This window comes from Adiantum capillus-veneris, chromosome 22 (assembly GCF_014529385.1).
Source record: "Adiantum capillus-veneris isolate H3 chromosome 22, ASM1452938v2, whole genome shotgun sequence".
Classification (NCBI taxonomy): domain Eukaryota; kingdom Viridiplantae; phylum Streptophyta; class Polypodiopsida; order Polypodiales; family Pteridaceae; genus Adiantum; species Adiantum capillus-veneris.
In genome coordinates, this window is record NC_140952.1 from 40,775,235 (window position 1) to 40,795,382 (window position 20,148).

Genomic DNA, 20,148 nt, shown 5'->3' on the forward strand with positions numbered 1-20,148 from the left:
AAGAGTGTATAAGAGGAAACTTCCTACAACGCTTTCTAGAGCCGAACACCTATCAAACAATCTCGAAACACCACAGAACTTGAAGGAGACTCTACTAACACCAAAAGGTCACTCCCCTAAGGTCTATGAACCAAAACCCCAACCTAAAACACCCGATGCAAAATCACGTAGGATGTCTGGCCAAAATTTACAGGTCTTCGTTTTCAAAATCTAAAGTGCCGAATGTGTAGGTCTACTCAATTTGAACGCGTGGATAGGCTGCAATGAAAAATCGGACAACGTATGCTCACCGAATCACCAGATGAAGCTTGCAGAACCAGACCGTATGCGTGCAATGTAGGTATCGGTGCGTAGCTGTCGTCATGGGCAACATGCTGCACTTCTCCGCACTGGATTCCAACCATCGGTGCACACGTAGCGTCAAGATGAAGCTCACACTCTCTCTTGTACACAGTACGCTCACTCACAGACTTCAAAACTTTTTTAAAATGACAAAAGGTTTTCCATTAAGGTCAAAAAGTGGTATAAATACCTTACAATTCTCAAACCCTAATGTTCCAAATTAACCATCTACTCAATCTAAATGTCAAAACTGGGATACAATCTGGAAACTTCTGTAAGCCCCAATATTTACAAGGTGAAATGTCGGGTTTTTCTCAATAAATGAATAATTACAAAAAATAGTAATCTACCGAGCCGTCATTTTCCGTAGGGTGTGTCCAGCTTCTAACACTGATCACTTTGCTGTTGAGGAAGTTTTAGCTTCTTGACAAGAGCATAGTTGACAAAACTGTGTGTGGAAGAGTCATCTATCATGACTTGAACCCTTTTCTCATTTACAAACACATTCATGTTTACCAACCCATGTAGATCACAACTTGTTTTCCACATACTTCTTGACAGTTAACAATGATGCTCTTTGTCCTCATGCAACACTTATATGAATGTTTACTTTTATTCCCACTTATTGGAAGCATTTGGGCTACAGGTATTTTTCTATCTTTATGACTCTTTTCATAATCATCCTTTCTTTTTTTCTTTGGACAATTCCATTGAGAATGGTTAGGTGGCAAGCAAGTGAAGCATAAGTTTTCTTTTTTAGCCTTATCAAAATCCTCTTGATTCATCTTAGGTCATGGTTGAACCCTCAATGTGATTTTTATTTTCTTTTTAGAAAGGGCCATGATACCTCTCCATCGATGGACTTGAGCCTAATTTGAATGGGATTAGATGCTATGAAAAAAGTATTATCTTCATAGATTTGTGAACACTTAATTACCTCCTTTGTATTTTAGGCTCACTTCTTTTTATTTCTCACTTGAAGTGCCTATCTAACCCCCGTTGTTTTGTGAAGTGTTAAGATGTAGAGAGAAAGAGAGAGAGACGAGACAAGAGACACATCATATATGCTCCCAAACACTGATTCATATTGAGGACAAGATACAAATATATAGGTGAGACCAAGTTGAGTAGAGTGAGCCATATATAGCTCCAACACCCCCACTCAAACAAAGGTCTCTAGCTTTGGATGAAAAAACCCTTAAGGAGTTGAAGGGAAAAACCCAAGCCCCTATACAATGTGAAAATATGAACCAATGATGATGATGTGAAAGTGAATTGTGCATCTATGTATTCAAGTGACTCAGAGATCACAATGTGAAAATGTGGAGTGTGCATAGTGCATGGTACCTAAAAGATTACAATGTCATATGTACAAAGCTATTACAATAGCAAAGAAGCTAATCTAGAAAGAGTGAGGCCGGAGCAACTCCAAGCTCCTAGCGCAAGAGGATGAAACGTGACTTGTTGAGGCCTTTGGTCAAAATGTCTGCAATAATTTGGTCATTTGGACAGTGTTCAACCATAATGGTTCCTTTGTGTACTTCATACCTGACATAATGATAATGGACAGCAATGTGCTTTGACTTATTATGTTGAACATAGTCTTTTGCAAGACTAATAGCACTTTGGTTGTCACACCGCAAGGGTGTGCTAGAAAGAGGAGAGTGACCAATATCAACCAGCATTTGTCGAAGCCAAATCAACTCACGGGCTGCAAGTGATGCCGCAACATATTCTGACTCAGTCGTAGAAACTGCAACACAACGTTGTTTCTTGCTGGTCCAAGAAACAAGACAACCATTTATAAAGAAGCAATTTCCACTAGTAGATCTCATAGATAAATGTGAACTTGCACAGTCTGCATCTGTGTAACCTAAAAGAGAAAGAGACTGCATAGAATCCAATGTGAGTTGTCGTCGATAGACTAAACCTAAATCTGTAGTTCCTTTCAAGTATTTCAATTCATGCTTTGCAGAAGACCAATTCTTAAGAGAAGGACATGCAAGATGTTGTCCAAGATAATTATCAGCAAACAAAATATCAAGACGAGTGTTCATGCCAACAAACTGAAGACATCCAATCAAGTTAGCATAAGGTTGATTTGTGACAAGTTGACCGCCATTGTCAGAAGTATTCTTCGTAGAGCTCGCAAGACAAGGTGTGTTGGCTGAATGTGCAGATTCCATACCAAATTTTTGAATAGTATCTGCAATAAACTTTGAGTGTCGAAGGAATAAAATACCTTTTGTACGGTTCCGTTGGATTTGGATGCCAAGACAAGAGTGAATCTCTCCAAGATCCACCATATCGAATGCAGAAGACAATAACTTTTTCACTTGCTGAAGAAATCCCAAATCATTGGAAACAAGGATGGTATCATCCACATAAAGAGCAAGAATCACAAAACTGCTACCTTGGCGTTTTATGTATAACTTGGGGTCTGACGAGCAAGAGATGAATCCTTTAGAGGTGAGAAAAAGATCAAATTTTGTATACCAGGCTCGCGAAACACCACAAGGTCTTCTTTACCTGGAATAACAAACCCTTCTGGTTGTTCCATATAAATTTCCTCTTCCAAGTCACCATTAAGAAAAGCAGTTCGCACATCCATTTGATGAGCTTCTAAATCAAATTGAACAGCAAATGCCAATAAAACTCGAACACTTGTAATGCGAGCAACTGGTGAAAAAGTCTCTTGATAATCAACACCAGCTACTTGGGAATAACCTTTTGCAACTAAACCCGCCTTGAACTTGTCAAAAGATCCATCTACTTTTACTTTTGTTTTATACACCCACTTACATTTAATAGTTGTACGACCAGGAGGTAATTCAGTTAGTATCCATGTATCTTTAGAGATAAGAGAATCGTACTCTGCTTCCATAGCCTCTTGCCATTGATCCTTTTGTGGTGAAGAGATAGCTTCATCATAAGTAACGGGATCTTCAGAAGTAGAAAAAGCATTATCAGCAATATCGTCATCATAAACATGACATGAGCCATGTTCAAAATCAATAGGCAGATCAACAAAAATATCAATATCATCATTGGCAACATTTGGAATGGATGGTTGTGAGGAGAAAAGTTGCTCTATAGGAAGAGTTTCATCTTCTGAAAGAAATGGAAAAGCCTGAAGCAATGATTTAGTATCATCAGAATCATCCATGGACCATGAGCCTCCCATAAGCTGTTCGTTAAAAGTAGCATCACGATTCACAATTACTTTCTTGGAGGAAGGGTCATAGAATTTGTAGCCTTTGGAAGTGTCAGAATATCCAATAAAAATAACTTTCAGACCAGGAGCATCAAGCTTTGTTCGTGTTTCTTTGGGAACATGAATATAAGCAATACATCCAAAGGTTCGAAAATGAGATACAGAAGGAATGTCACCTGTCCATGCTGTGATGGGTATCTTACCAGAGGGTGCAGTAGTAGGAAGATGATTCTGAATAAATGTTGCTGTCAAAGTAGCTTCAGCCCAGAAAACACGAGATAAGCCAGAATGAATCAGCATACATCTTACAGCATTGAGAATAGTGCGATTCTTTCGTTCAGCAACACCATTTTGTTGAGGCGAATATGGAATAGTGTGTTCATGATGAATTCCACTGTCAGCACAGTAACTCACAAACTCTCGAGAAACATATTCGCCTCCATTGTCACTACGAAGCTTCTTAAGGCGACGACCAGTTTGAAGTTCCGCAGCCTTGTGGAATTGTTTGAAAACAGATAAGGCTTCAGATTTTTGTCTAAGTAGAAATACAGTCGTATACCTTGAGAAATCATTAATGAAAGTAATGAAGTAGCGATATTGTGATCTCGAAGAAGGTAGATGTCCACATATATCAGTATGAACAAGATCCAAGATGTCATGAGAATGAGTTGTATTTGAAAGAGGAAAGGGTTTACGATTGTGTTTCCCAAGAGCACAAAATTCACAAATTCCCATATGGGGATAGGCTTTAAGATCCATGCCATGAACAAGATCACGACGTTGAAGATCAAGGAGTTTTGAGAAATCAACATGAACAAAACGGTGATGCCATACTTTGCAATCATGATCACCTGGAGCAGTGACAATATTTGCTATAGCATCGTTGAGAGAGAGTTCAAATAAATTACCGTTTCAAGGAGCAGTGGCTATAGTCTGTCCATCTTTCTCAATTCGGCATTTGGTATAATCAAATCCAGCAAACAGACCAAGGTCAACAAGTCTAGCAACTGAAAGAAGATTACGTTGAAGATCTGGTACATGTAATACTCCTCGCAAAATTCGAGTGGAAGAAGATAAGGTACCAAGATATAAGTCTCCAATACCCTTTACTTGACAAGTAGTATCATCAGGAAGATAAACAACACGTTGAACTGGCAGTGGATGATAGTTATGGAGCCACTTAGACTGATATGTCATATTTCCTGTAGCACCAGAATCGACAATAAAAAGTGATCCATCACGTACATGAAGTATTCTGTCTGGAGCAACTGAACATAGGACGCAACTTGTTTCTGGTACAATGTTGTTTTGATGTTCAGTAGCATATGCTCTATTCCGATCTGTGTCGAATCGACGCTTATAGCACATATGAGTGGGATGATCAGATCGTCCACAATATTCACAAGAAGAAGAAGAAGAGTCTCTAGATAAACGTGGTTGTTTTGTGGTAATATTGTGTTCTTCATCATATTGACGTGCCCAACAATCATCTTCAGTATAGCCATTTCTGTTGCAGTAAGAACATTGCTTATTAGGAAATTTGAGACGAGAGAAAATTACCGCGACGGCCACCTCTGCGGTTTCCTCGTTGAAATGGACGCCTTCGAGCATAAAAAGCACGTTCCATCTGTTGTGACTCAGTCTCCTCTTGTGAAATCATAGCTGTATCGTGACCAGCATTCCGACGTTCTTGACGTTGAGAGTATTCAATTAAAGACATGCAAGCTTGGTCGAAATCAAGACCATCTTTATTAGAGAGAATAGTAGCAATGTTATCATAAGAAGAGTCCTTCACCGTATCAAGGAGAAGTGTAATCAGTTGCTTTTGTGGAACAGGATCACCGGCAGCAGCAAGTTGATTAATAATAGATTTGAAAGACTCAATATGTCCCCTCATGGCGCTTTTCCAGTTTCTCCAAATTTTGATCAGAACAACAAGAAAAATTGAGATGAAGTTCAGGGTGTCATTAACAAGAAAACGTAATCAACGATTAGATTGATTATAAATAAACGCCACATAAAACACTAATCATATTCTTCTTAACACAAAACAACCACAGTTAACAAGAATCAACGCTCAAAAATAAAATTTGTAACAATTTTGAATCTTACATGCGAATCGCATACACATACTGTTGTCACCATGAATTGAATCGGCGCGTGATCGTTACCGCTCTGATACCATGTTGAGATGTAGAGAGAAAGAGAGAGAGACGAGACAAGAGACACACCATATACGCTCCCAAAGACTGATTCATATTGAGGACAAGATACAAATATATAAGTGAGACCAAGTTCAGTAGAGTGAGCCATATATAGCTCCAACATTTGATGAGCTTCTAAATCAAATTAAACAGTAAATGCCAATAAAACTCAAACACTTGTAATGCGAACAAATGGTGAAAAAGTCTCTTGATAATCAACACCAACTACTTGGGAGTAACCTTTTGCAACTAAACGTGCCTTGAACTTGCCAAAAGATCCATCTGCTTTTACTTTTGTCTTATACACCCACTTACATTTAATAGTTGTATGACCAGGAGGTAATTCAGATAGTATCCATGTACCTTTAGAGATAAGAGAATCCTACTCTGCTTCCATAGCCTCTTGCCATTGATCCTTTTTTGGTGAAGAGATAGCTTCATCATAAGTAACGGGATATTCAAAAGTAGAAAAAGCATTATCAGCAATATCGTCATCATAAACATGACATGAGCCATGTTCAAAATCAATAGGCATATCGACAAAAATATCAATATCAACATTCTGAATGGATGGTTGTGAAGAGGAAATTTTCTCTATATGAAGAGTTTCATCATTTGAAAGAAATGGAAAAGCCTGAAGCAATGATTTAGTATCATCAGAATCATCCATGGACCATGAGCCTCCCATAAGCTGTTCGTTAAAAGTAGCATCACGATGGAGGAAGGGTCATAGAATTTGTAGCCTTTGGAAGTGTCAGAATATCCAATAAAAATAACTTTAAGACCAGGAGCATCAAGCTTTGGTCGTGTTTCTTTGGGAACATGAATATAACCAGTACATCCAAATAGTAGAAAGATAATTCTGAATAAATACTGCTATCAAAGTAGCTTCAGCCCAAAAAACACGAGATAAACGAGAATGAATCAGCATACATCTTACAACATTGAGAATAGTGCGATTCTTTTGTTCAGCAACACCGTTCTGTTGAGGCGAATATGGAATAGTGTGTTCATGATGAATTCCAATGTCAGCATAGTAATTCACAAACTCTCAAGAAACATATTCGCCTCCATTGTCACTACGAAGCTTCTTAAGGCGACCAGTTTGAAGTTCCGCAGCCTTGTGGAATTGTTTGAAATTAGATAAGGCTTCAGATTTTTGTCTAAGTAGAAATACAGTCGTATACCTTGAAAAATCATCAATGAAAGTAATGAAGTAGCGATATTGTCATCTCTAAGAGGGTAGAGGTCCACATATATCAGTATGAACAAGGTCCAATATTCCATGAGAATGAGTTGTATTTGAAAGAGGAAAGGGTTTACAATTGTGTACCCTCTCAAATAAAGTATTTCTGTAACAGATTTCTTCTGAAAGTTTGCAATAAGATACTTCCATACGTCGTGGGAAGTAGGTAGTTCATACATAACAAGCCAAAGGGAATCAATAAGAGCAGAAAGAATATATCGACGAGCTGCTTTATAACGTCATTGCCAATCTGTATAGGCAACAAACCAATCTTCAAATATAGGTCCTTTAGTGATAAGCACGTTATCATTATCCGTATCAACAGGCTGAGGCGGACAAACACGATTTCTAAGAACAAAATCAGAGAGTTCATCACCTTCAAGAATTAACAACATCTTTACTTTCCATCCTGGAAATCCTTGGCCTTGGAAAGGAGGAACAGAACGCTGGCCAGAAGGAAAGCCATTGACGAGAATAGTCATAGCCATATCTTGTTGCGAGAAGACGTATAAGATAAGATCGCAGAATCTGCACACCATATATGGTGAAGGCCACAATTGAGAATGAGAGAAATATGAGGACCGCATTCTGTCAACGATAAACGCAAGAAGGATGCTCAAGGAACGTCCAAAGCTGTGAGAGACGTCACCCCAAAAAGACAAGGTAAAGGAGACGTTAATAATAAAAGTGTCCTCAAAATAGAGTGGCGTGAGACGCAAGATTGACGGACACAATACGAATAGCAAAAAGCTAAATTTTCTTGAAAAAGTTAACGCCAAAATTAGAAAAACGATCGCTCGCAGATGCTTCACGAAGAAGCACGACGATGAAAACTGCGTCAAGCTCAATTGCAATAAAAACAAGATAACTTTCTACTGTGAACTCCGATTGACACAAACCTAGAACTCAAATCGAAGAGATCGAAGAGACCAGCAAGTTTTTGATGAAAAAGTGTCATTGCTCTACGCTCCATCGCGCTTTTCCCGTTTCTCTAAATTTTGAGCAGAAGACCCCCAAAAATAATCAACAAGAAAACGTAATCAACGATTATATTGATTAGCAATAACCACCACACAAAACACTAATCATATTCTTCTTAACACAAAACAATCACAGTTAACAAGAATCAACGCTCAAAAATAAATTTTGTAGCAATTTTGAATCTTATATGCGAATCACATACACATACTCTTTTGTCACCATGAATTGAATTGGCGCGTGATCATTACCGCTCTGATACCATGTTGAGATGTAGAGAGAAAGTGAGAGACGAGACAAGAGACACATCATATACGCTCCCCAAGACAGATTCATATTGAGGACAAGATACAAATATATAGGTGAGACCAAGTTGAGTAGAGTGAGCCATATATAGCTCCAACATGTGAAGGTCATCTATCCCTAAAGTGTGAGGATTAATTCTCCCTACTCTACAGTGTAAGTAATAAAAGGCCTACCTCGCTGCATAGCTTTGTCCCAATCCTCACAGTTTCCTTTTGGTTTATTCTTAGGGAGAAATTATTTCACAATAATGTTTTCAAGTTGAGCCCAATCTATTGGAATATTTCTTGATGACTTGAGACTCATCCACCATTTGTAGGCTTCTGGACCCAATGACAAACTAGCCTCAAGATGTTGGACTCATGTGGGGTATTTTTTAGCCTATGAAGGTCTTGCCATTTTTGTAGGAATTTTTAGAGGACAAGGGTTTCGTGTCTCTGAGGGAAGGGGTTTATCTAGGTATTTCCAATTCTATATTGATGTTTAGAGGATAGGAGTTTCATGTTTTTTAGGACAGGGGTTTCTCTAGGTATTGACTAGGTTCAAGAGAGGGTATATCAACCTTCCTACATATAATTCCACCATCCCTAGACATAGAAGGCTTATTAGATGGAACAAATAATTGTGCCATTGGCTACTTACCTTATGCATGTGATCACTTAATTTGGTCATTTGATCTTTAAGACCATCTAGAGCTGCAAGGAAAGTCTACAATTGTATTTCAATGTTTTCTACTGTATGTACTATCATCTCATGCTGCTCATGTTGTGGCACATCCTACTCTTCCTTGATGTCCTTAATCCCATAAATATTTTGGTCTTAACAAGCTAGCATTGTGAAAAAAGGTTTCTCCAATATTGAATAAGCTCAAATTTTGAAACTTAAATTGAATGTAATTACCAATTTTTTGGAACCACTACCCTTGAACACCATATTAGTGTCTTAACCAAATTTTTGACAGCGTGGCTCAAGAGAGATTTTCAATTATTATCTTATGGAAGGATTTGGACTTAAAAAATATTTAATTTGGCCATATGGTCAAATAATCAAGACATTTTTTATTCCCAAATTGTCTCTAAAGTCTCAAACTCTGTAATATCGTGTTCTTGTCATTGGAAGGTGTAGAACCCTGAAGCATGGCTGTCTACATTGGATTCATCTCATAACTATGGATGTCAATATGCTTCCAATGTGTTGTGTGCATTTTCTTTGCCTGAACTCTAGCAAGTAATTTATGCTTCAAAGTGACCATGCACTCAATGGATCCATGTTATTGGAAGCCTTGTTGTTGCCCTCTACTTGATAGTTTAGAGAGGATATTTTAAGGAGATACTGGTCAATGAAATCTATGGAGAACAAGATCAATAGATCCTTGCTCCTCTTTTGCATATTACAAAAATTACCAACATGTCTTGCCATGGCATCAAAATGTAGCATGTAGAATTCCATCTGTAGAATCCTAGGGCCATGCACTAGCTAGTCCATAATTCCAAAATAGAGAGAAATAAGCCTTTCTTCATAGGATAATTCAAATTCCCTTGGCCAAGAAAAATTGAAAGAAACCTTGTCAATGATCAACAAGAATAAACCTTTGGTGCATTAAGATATGCCACCACCACCATTTTGCTTGGACACTTTGGTATAACATAATTACATTTGAATTGATTCTTGCATCAAGAATTAACATGTTCAAACCTTTTGGAATGCTTCTATAGTACAAAATCATACAAAAATCTAGGAAACCCAACAAAAAAAAGAGATCTCAAACCTATCTATCAAACGCAGGCGTTGTTCTATTTGATGCATTGCACATGTCCTTGCCTTGCTTCCTAGGTACTATGGCTTGACTTAGTGCCCTTGGGATAAAGATTTATCTCACTATCTACTTCTTAGAAATTTCATAGTGTAAATTCATGGCCCTAACCTGGCCCTTGATTCACCATGCTTCAATGCCCTTGCCCTTCTTCAATTTTCATGATTTATCAAGAAGCCATGCATTACCTTTGTATGAGATAAAGGCTCTCGGTATGCATCTTGCATTACCTGTGATCCCTGAATTGTTACAATTTGTGCATTTCAAGGCTGTCAACTTGAAATTTGAGAGATTCTTGTTGCCTACAACACCTTATCAAATCGTACAACCCTTGTGGATTCTTCCATGCTACCAACATTGGTTGTGGGCAACTGCCATTAGTTGGGTAGGGATCCTGAATTAGGGAGCCCACATTAAAGTTCCTTTTCATAAATTAAAAATATCTCCTACAATGATGGACAACTACGAGGAAGAAGAGGGAGTCCATAGTGACCTACGAAGGGTTTCATAACATGACAAAATGTTGTCCATTTTCTAGTGAACATTCAACAAGCCCAGGAAGGTGGAATTATGCTATGTTAGATAGATGGCCTCTTCCCTTGCTTGGAAAATTTGCACACACTTTCTTCTTGTTGAGATGAGACTCCTTCCTCGAAAGCGACCCATCCCATGGCCTCACGACGGCTGAAGCTTATAGCTCCCTCATGGCCCAATCGCATAGCTCCTTCACGACCCAAGCTTGCCACGAAGAAGAGAGAGAGATCAAGAGAGAAGGAGAACAATAAGTCAAGAATATGTGCTTCTTCCCTCCTTCATCACTAGTGTGCTTCCCTGAGCTGTGATATCAATATGAGGAGACTCGGAACTAGTGCATGCAGCTCTCAACCCAACCATGGTATATATATTAACTAGGAGATTTTGGATGTCTTTAAGAGGGCCTTATTGAGGAGAGAGAAAAGGAGGCATGTCTAATGAGCAGCAGGGCAACGTAACGTAGAAATAGAAGAAGTAAATCATTAAATATAAAAAGAAGACCAAATATGAGGTAACATCTACTTTTTATGGGCTTTATGACATCCATTTGTGGACCCGCTATATATAGAGTCTGATAGTTATAAAGGTAAGTCTAAACGACAGCTACCAAAATATATCATACTTCTGCCACCAAAAGATCTTGCTCCATTAAGAAAGAATTCAAAACTAAAATTCCCTCCATTGCAAGCAAGTTCAATTTTTCTTCTTCCACTCAGAAAGAGCCATGGCTTCTTCTTCTTCCCCCTCTAGTAGCTTTAGGGGATGTTGTACTCTCTCCCAGTTAGACTCACCATTAGTCTGCCAAGGAGGCCAAGTAGCTCCATATGCTCTATCACCATCTCAAACTCCATCAATTTAAATAGTCAATGGAAACCACGGACGATATCCAAAGGTTACCGAGTTCTTATGCAACCAAGAAGGAGGAAAAGATCCTCTACAACAAATCTGTTTCATTCATCATGGAAAGTAAGAGTGCTATATTTCAAAGTGGAGGCTGGCAAGAAATCTCTTAAGGAAGTTTTATTTTAGCATGTCTACAGTGACTCAGACGTGATTGCAAATGGTGGAGATGTCTCATTGGTCTATCATCCACAATGCAGCTGTAAGTGCTTTGCTAGCCTTCCTTCCATATTATTCCTTTTAGACCTTGTTGGTCTCTTACTTTGTTTTTTTTTTGAAGAGATAGAACTATATGAAACAAGGTAGATCTAGCTCTCTAAATTATTCCTAAATTCTATTCAATTGCTAGAGTAAGTGGTATCTTACTTTGGTTATTGAAATTGACGATGTCTATCCTTCATCATACAAGAAGTTGGAGCCAATTGAGTGTATTGTAGGTCTCATATCTATAATTCACACTGACATTGGTGTTTTAAAGTATTTTGGAAGAACTAGCAAGAGCCTTGTAGATGAGGGAGTTTTCTTCTACAAGAAATTCTACCAGCTCAACCAGATAAATCAAGAATTTAATTTGGCTAAACTCCCTCTCCCTAAAAAATGGAGCTGTATTGACTGGCAAGTCCTGGACACCACAATGTGTGAAGCTCTCCAAAGTCAGCTATTTAGGGATGTGCATAGGTCCCTACAAAATTTTGTACCCACCAAATTGGTGAAGATTGCTAATTTCCATCCTATAAGTTTATTTGTGGAATTATTTCACACTTTCCACATACATGTTGCAAAGAGAATTCTAGTATGTAAATCTTTAGACAATTGCTTTAGTTACAAGCTTCTTGATAGAGGGTGATATGTTAAAGAGGTGGACGTTGTGAGTAGGATGAAAACACACACAACGCCTCTATAACGATCCGACACACATGTTGGGGTATAAAGCCCAATGTGGTCGCCCAGGTAAGTGCGCGGGCCGCCAGATATGTACACATATTCTTTTGTAAAAACCTACTAAGAACTCACTATTCTCTACACATTACAACAGAGCGAGATCACCATATTGTCGTGCTCTTCTTCTCACACTCTCTCTCGCATCGCACTTCCGCTCGTACTCCTTCAATTGGTATCAGAGCTCAGATCGAAGCTCCGGGCAGCATTGCAGGAAGCTAGAGTCACCTGCTCAGATTGGAGTGAGATTCGATAAGGCGAAGACACGGCCCCAAATCCTGTAGGACAGCCCGAAGGCTAGGTGTTCTCAGAATTTCATTATGAGGTCATCTCCGCCACCGTTCGGCTTCGACAAAGTTCTGCGCAGGCCATCTTCGACTACGTGGTGTAGGAGGGTGTGGATCCGACTCTGCAAATTTGGGGTTTCGGCCTACGACTGCAGGTGCAGAGGATATTGGCACTCCCAGAGTGCTGATTTGTGGTTGTCTACACATCAAAGGATGGCTCAGAGTTCTTGGAGAGCGTGTCACATACGACACGGGCGGATCTACACACAGACTGTAGGCGACATCCACTAGTTCATCAGGTAGCTTGTGTTTGCTGCTTGATATTCCAAATTTCATCCTGACATTGCAGGTACTTCCACATGGGATGTATTGTCAGAGATGATGTATGTCTGTTGCGGGTTTGCTAGCTCTGAGTCATGTAGCAAACAACCGCCGCAGCGGTTACAACATACAGTGGGAAATTTGTGGATGTATGACCTTGCGGGAAGTCTATGTATTGTCAGATTTACTGCAGCCTCTGTTGAGGGTCGAGCGAGGTTTTATTGATCTAGGGGATTCTTGAATGGTGAGATCCTTTTAATGATACAGGTCTTGGAGCGATCGCTTGAGCACCCTTAGATAAGTAGCTAGGATGTATTGACTGTGAGTTAGACAGTTGGGATTGCATCTTTGCTTTACTGTCGTTGAGGCATTGTCGCAGTCTATGCTTATAGGACAGTGAGAGACAGTACAGCTGCAGGACAGGTTTACCCACAGCTTACAGTGTTAGAGAGACATTGGTTTTTTGAGCTGTTTTTGGTCCGTTTTTTGAGTACACCATGGCCATTTTACAAAGGAGACTCTGCCGAAATTTCTGCAGAATCTAAAGCTTTCATGTTTCATTTGACAGGTTGATATTGGTTCAAAGGTCAATTTACAGGGGAAACTCTGCCAAATGTTTCCCACAAAAGTAAACTACTGTGAAGCGTAGCTATAGTTGGATCACAGGACACTGCTCTTTACAATATCAAGAAGATGAATGTAACCAATTTCCCATTGTGGAAGAAGCAGCTTGGGCACATATTGGTACAAAAGAAGTAGATAAAACCTATAAAGCTCAAGGGGATAAAACCAGAAGATATGGACGAAGATGAATGGAGCGAAATGGATGAATTGGCACTTTCTACCATTATGCTGACTTTGGCAGAAAGCGTTTACTTCAATGTACAAGATGTCGGCTTATGAAGCATGGACAAAGCTGAGTGATCTTTATGAGAAGCAGAGTGTAGCTTCACAGGTATACTGGCTTAATAAGCTTGTTGACTTGAAGATGAAAGAAGAGACACCTATGTCCAATCATCTGAATGAATTCAATACCATCTACAGTCAGTTGTCAGCCCAAGGTGTCAAGTTTGATGAACCTGTTAGAGCTATGTTTCTGTTGATCAAGTTTGATGACAGTCTTTGATGACAGTCTAGTGTCAGGAGACATCTACTTCTTGAAGAATACAATGGACTCAACTCTTCTTATAGCATCTGATGGACATGCACTGAGTGACTGGATTATAGACTCAGGGGAATCACTTCATGTGTCTCCAAACAAGGAGTGGTTTACCTCTTATGTGGGCCCTAAAGATCATGTTTGGCTAGGCAATGGGTAGACATGTGAGATCTTAGGTGTTGGAGATGTTCAATTGAAGTTTCAGAATGTCTCTTCTTTCACGTTGAAGAATGTGAGACATGTTTCCGCAATTACAAAGAGCTTGATCAACACAGGTTTACTTGATGATGCTGGCTACGTCACCACTTTTGGACAGAAGATGTGGAAGATATCCAAGGGTTCTATGACAGTAGCACATGGAGTAAAGTCTGGAGGACTTTACATGATTTATGTATCAAATGTCTCTAAAAATTTAATCAATGTAACCGAGCAACCGAACGTTTCTTTGTGGCATAGTCGGTTAGGACATATGTCCAAGAAGGGAATGGAAATCTTGTATCATTCTGTTTATTTGCCTGGCTTTTCATTTAATTATTTTGAATTCTATGAACATTGTCTATATGGTAAGCAAACACAGCAGCCACATAAGCATAGAAGCAGTAGAAGAGATACACAGTTGGCACTTGTTCATAGTGATTTGTGTGGACCTATGCCTAACCTATCTCTAGGGGGAGCTTCTTACTTTATGACATTTATAGATGATTACTCAAGGAAAGCATGGGTTTACTTTCTCAAGCACAAGCTAGGATGAAGCGTTTAGTGTTTTCAAAACATTTGTGACACTTGTGGAGAATCAAAGTGGCAAGAAGCTTAAATGCTTATGCACTGACAATGGTGGAGAGTATGTTTCAAAGGCCTTTCAGGACTTTTGTGAGTCAAAAGGTATAAAATGTGAACTTACTGCTCCTTACAATCCTCCTCAAAATGGTGTTGCTGAGAGGATAAATAGGACCATACAAGAGAAGGTCAGAAGTATGTTGTCTAATGCATAGCTACCAAATGGGTTTTGGGTTGAAGTTGTATCAACAATTGTTCATCTTATAAATAGATCTCCTACCAAGGTTTTGCAGAAGGACTCAGTGGCAGAGATGGTATGGTCCAGCAAGGTGTCCTCATAAAATCATCTCAGAGTCTTTGGCTGTGAGGCATATACTCACGTTCCAAAGGAATTTAGGAACAAACTTGAGCCAAAGAGTAGAAAGTGCATCTTTCTAGGATATGGTAGTTCTGGTGAGATGGGGTACAGACTTTGGGATCCCGAATCCAGAAAGGTTATCCGCAGCAATGATGCTCACTTTAATGAAGAAAATTATCATTCTAAACCAGAGAGGGTTGAGGAGATTAGAAGAGTTGTCTTCCAAGAAGATGGACTTGCACGTGCAAGACAAAATGTCAAGGCTCAAGAGGAGCAAGGACAGGATACAGTGGAACCACAGGCTGTGGTTGAACCTGAGCCACTTATTTTACGTAAATTTGGACGTATCACGCGACCTCCCGATCGGTTTGTTCCATCTATGAACTATGTCATGTTGACTGATTGCAATGAGCCTTCATGTTGACGAAGGAAATTTGGAATGGCGGCCTCTACACCAAAACAAACTCCATTGCGCCACAAGGGAAATGAGATGAGGGCACCACCTAGTCTTGGAAGCGTGGACTAGGACCGCTACACAAAGAGAGAGAGAGAGAGAGAGAGAGAGAGAGAGAGAGAGAGAGAGAGAGAGAGAGAGAGAGAGAGAGAGAGAGAGCGAGCTATCACTATGAATGAAGCATTAACCTTAGTGTGTGTACAAGGAATGGTTAACTTCAAGCACTCCCAACACAAATAGCATTTAGATTACTAAACCACAACTCAAGGATTAGCCAAAACCACATCAATCACTCTCACACACACATAAAAGATTTCTCTTAATTAACATGAGTAAGAGGAGGGGAGGTTACTAGCATAAAACAATTTTCACTCTAGAATGTGCAAGAATAGAGTGAATGAATGAGCTTTATGGGCTCATGTTGAGTGATACAAAGACTCAATGGGGCTGAGGGAGACTTGAAATTACAAAGGGGGGGGCATCTTTATATAGGAAAGAGAGTGATTAGGAGTGAGGTTAAGATCCAAGTATATTTGTACAAATGAAGCTTGATTAGGGACATTCAACCAATGAAGAAGCTCCTTCCAAGTGATTTGTTGACCAATTTGCAACTAATTGGCTCCATCATCACTTGTGTTGTCTTCACTCCTTCCTCCATAGCTTGAGTCTAGGAGCTTCCTTATTTTAAAATGTAAAGAATCTACATAAAATCAATACATATCTAGTAATAATAGAAAGGGGTTGAATGAGAACTTATGAATTACAACAAGATTAAGCATGATTTGAGAGGTGATTAGAAGAGAAATTTGTGATGGTTTTTTGAGCTTGAGATAGAGGAGGAAGGAGGGTAGGGTGAGAAGACTAATGGTTTATTTTTAGAGAAGGACTCAATGTGGAAAAGGAAGAGTGTGTGTGTAAAGGTAGAGGGGGTGGTGTCCACCACAGTTGAAAAAATTGGTGTCTGCCATTTTGGCCATATCTCCTAGATCGTAGATGCAATTTTTTTTAAAAAACTATGGTCAAAATCTCCAGCTCATCAGCTACAACTTTGATGAATGCAACGTGTCTTGGATTGGAGTGGAAGTATTTTTTAAAAATCCAACAAAATCATGTGTCTGTTTCCTTCCTTTACCAAGTCTTCCACCTGGGTCCCATCTGTTTGAATCATCATATGGCTCCAAAGCCATGATGATATGAGCCATGCATGACCCTTGAATCATGGGTGCATGGACCCACAAACACATCATATATTTTCTTTTCACATTTACATGTTTTCCCTTCCCTTTACCACTAGGTTCTCCCTTTCACCTTCGGTGAACTAGTCAAGGAAAAATTCCCATCAAATCATTTTTTGAATTTTTCCAAGAGGTTGTTCTCACTCTTTCTTTTATTGTAAACCTCTAGAAGCATGGAAAACCAACAAAATATAGTAAACAAAAATTTGTGATAGGCTCGGATCATAGCCCCCCCAAACCAGGCTAGGGGTATTTATGCCTCTAGCCTACGTTCTTTGATCTTGGGCTGACCTTATCCTAATGTGATAAGGCTTTAGACACCATCCATTTGTCCTGGTCTTGTGCACTTTACCATCAATGTCTTGAAGTCTGTAAGAGCCATTTTTGAACTTTTTGGTGACCAAGAACGGGCCTTCCAATCAAAAAAGAAACTTTCCATCCTTACGAGTGTCGAAGCGATTGTCATCCATAGATCCTCTCTCCCAATGGAGATAATACCACGATGCCTGCAGCTGCCTTATCCTTGGTTCTCTTGTATGCTCCAGCAAAGTAGAGGCTATAAGCATTGACCAGAGCCACTAGAGCTGGAGGTGGTGGAAGTTCCTTTCTCTTAAAATGGAAAACTTTTTCATAGCACTTGTTTGTTAAAATGTCGGCTAAGCATGCTCGAGTTGTTCTTTCAACCTGTATTGTATAATCAAACTCTTGAAGTCGCACCACCCACTTTGCTATTTTGTCATAGATTTCCATATGTTGTAGTGCATAGGGAAACATATCCTCCACAGTGATAATTACAAACCTCTTCGGCAGCAAGTATGGCCGAAATTTGGTTACCGCAAACGTAAGAGCTAACACTAGCTGTTCCATCAGGGTGTAGGCCTTCTCTGTGTTTTCCATGAGGCAGCTAGCAAAATACACAGGCGTCATAAAGGATGTTTTTGGATCTTTTTGTAGGAGGGAAGCACCGATGGCCTCTTCTCCCACACTAGGGTTTACAAAGAATGTTTCTTCCCAACAAGGTTGGAGGACTACAAGGAGTGACCCTAACATTTTTTTTATCTCTCTAAAATGCCCATCGCTTTCTTCACTCCAAACAAGCGTCTCTTGACGAGTCAGCTGTTGTAGAGGAAATATCACTTGGGAGAGTAAGTGTATGAATCTACTCAAATATCTTAGCTTTTGCAAGAAAGAGATTAATTGTTTGATGGAAGTTGGGGAAGGTAGATTTAGCAATGTTTCTATCTTTTCAGGATCTACCTCGATTCCATAAATGGACACTACATGCCCCAATAGTGTAACCTTGCTTTCCCCAATGTGACATTTGTCCTTGTTTAGTTGTCCACCCAGCTTAGCTAAACTAGTAAATCCTTCATCAATCTTGCCGAGATGCATACTTTTGTAGCTGTAAATACAAAAGTCATCTATGAAAACCCTTATGGACTTACCAAAGTAAGGTTGGAAGACCATGTTCATGAATCGTTGAAAGGTGGCTGGAGCGTTGGTGAGACCAAAAGGCATGACTCGAAATGCAAAACAGCCCCATGGTGTGATGAAAGTAGTCTTTTTCTGGTCCTCCTCTGCAATGCGCATTTGAAAGTAGCCGGAGTAGCCATCACACACTGTGTATCGCTCATGGCCTGCTACTTCATTTAGAATCTCATCTTGAAATGGGAGAGGGAAGTGGTCCCTCTTTGTTGCAGCATTTAGTGTCTTGTAATCCACGCACACTCGCCATTTACCATTCTTCTTTGGCCTCACCGCTACTGGGGAGACCCATTCTGAATCCTCTACTGGGTATATGAATCCTGCTTCTAAGAGTCTCTTCACCTCAGACAACAGTGCATTTTGTTGCACAACTCCTAATCTTCTTAGTTTTTGTACTACTGGCTTGCTCCCTTCTTTTAGATGGAGATGATGCTTCACTGCAGTGACACCTGTAATGTGAGTATAATCAGAAATAAACAATGATGCATGATTCTTGAGAACATTTACATAACCCTCCTTTTCTTCCTTTATATCCTTGGATAACATCTTCTCTAGGCTGGCATCCCACACATTCTCCATTTGGATCGTTGGGTTGTCTTCTGATGAGGTAGTTTCCTTTATGGTGACGCCCATGACTTCGAGAGTGCTATCACTCTCTTCACTTGAACTCTCTTCCTCGTCCATGGATGAGGAGCATCCACTTGAGCTCCACTCATCAGCTGACGTCTCTAGTTCAAGGTTCTCTTGTCACCCATTCTTCAAGTTATAAACCACCTTCCGACTATGGCCACCCACGCGAGGCCTCAACTCCAAGTCTCATGTTGCCCAATCTTGCCTAGCTCCTATACCCATGAGCCAAGGTCGTCCTAAAATAAGGGGGTATCCTTCTCCCTTTACTGGCATCAAATAAGCATCAACCTCTGTAGTGATTCCAAAAACAGAAACTCTCAAAGCTTTCACTACACCCACACAAGTGACAGAGACATTATTGGCCATTTTTGCCCTAAAGTTTGATGATTCCATTACCTCTAAACCCAATTGATGCATTAGCTTTTCTGTCATGACACAAACCTCTACTCCACTGTCAATGTAAGTTTTTGGAATCCGTTGTCCCTTGATTTGAGCCTCCACCAAAGGCACTATATCCTTGAGACCATATGCTTTGATTACACTTACTAGCTTACTTCGCTTTGCCCTCGTGCTCACCATTTTTTACCATTGTCGTCGTAGCTTTGGGGAGATATGAAGTAGTTGTGGCCAAGTAATCTTTGGTCCTTGAGAACTCACATCAGTTGTCAAGTCATAAGGTTGTGTCCGAGATCCCATAGGGAAATCAGAGATGTCAATTTGAGACCTAGTACGGGTCTTTCTCTTCTTGGCTTTATCTTTAGTTGCCTGAGATGTACTTGCTTCATTGCTTCTTTCTTTACTTACTTCATCTTGGACACGCACAGGCTTGATAGGTATTGTAGCCACTTCATCTATCTTCATCTTCCCTTTAGCTATTTCTTCCTGGTTTCTTCTGCCCTTGACGACCTCCTCCATCCTTATGATGCTCACATTTGGTTGAGTAGCAATGGCTTGAGCTTGAGCACGAGG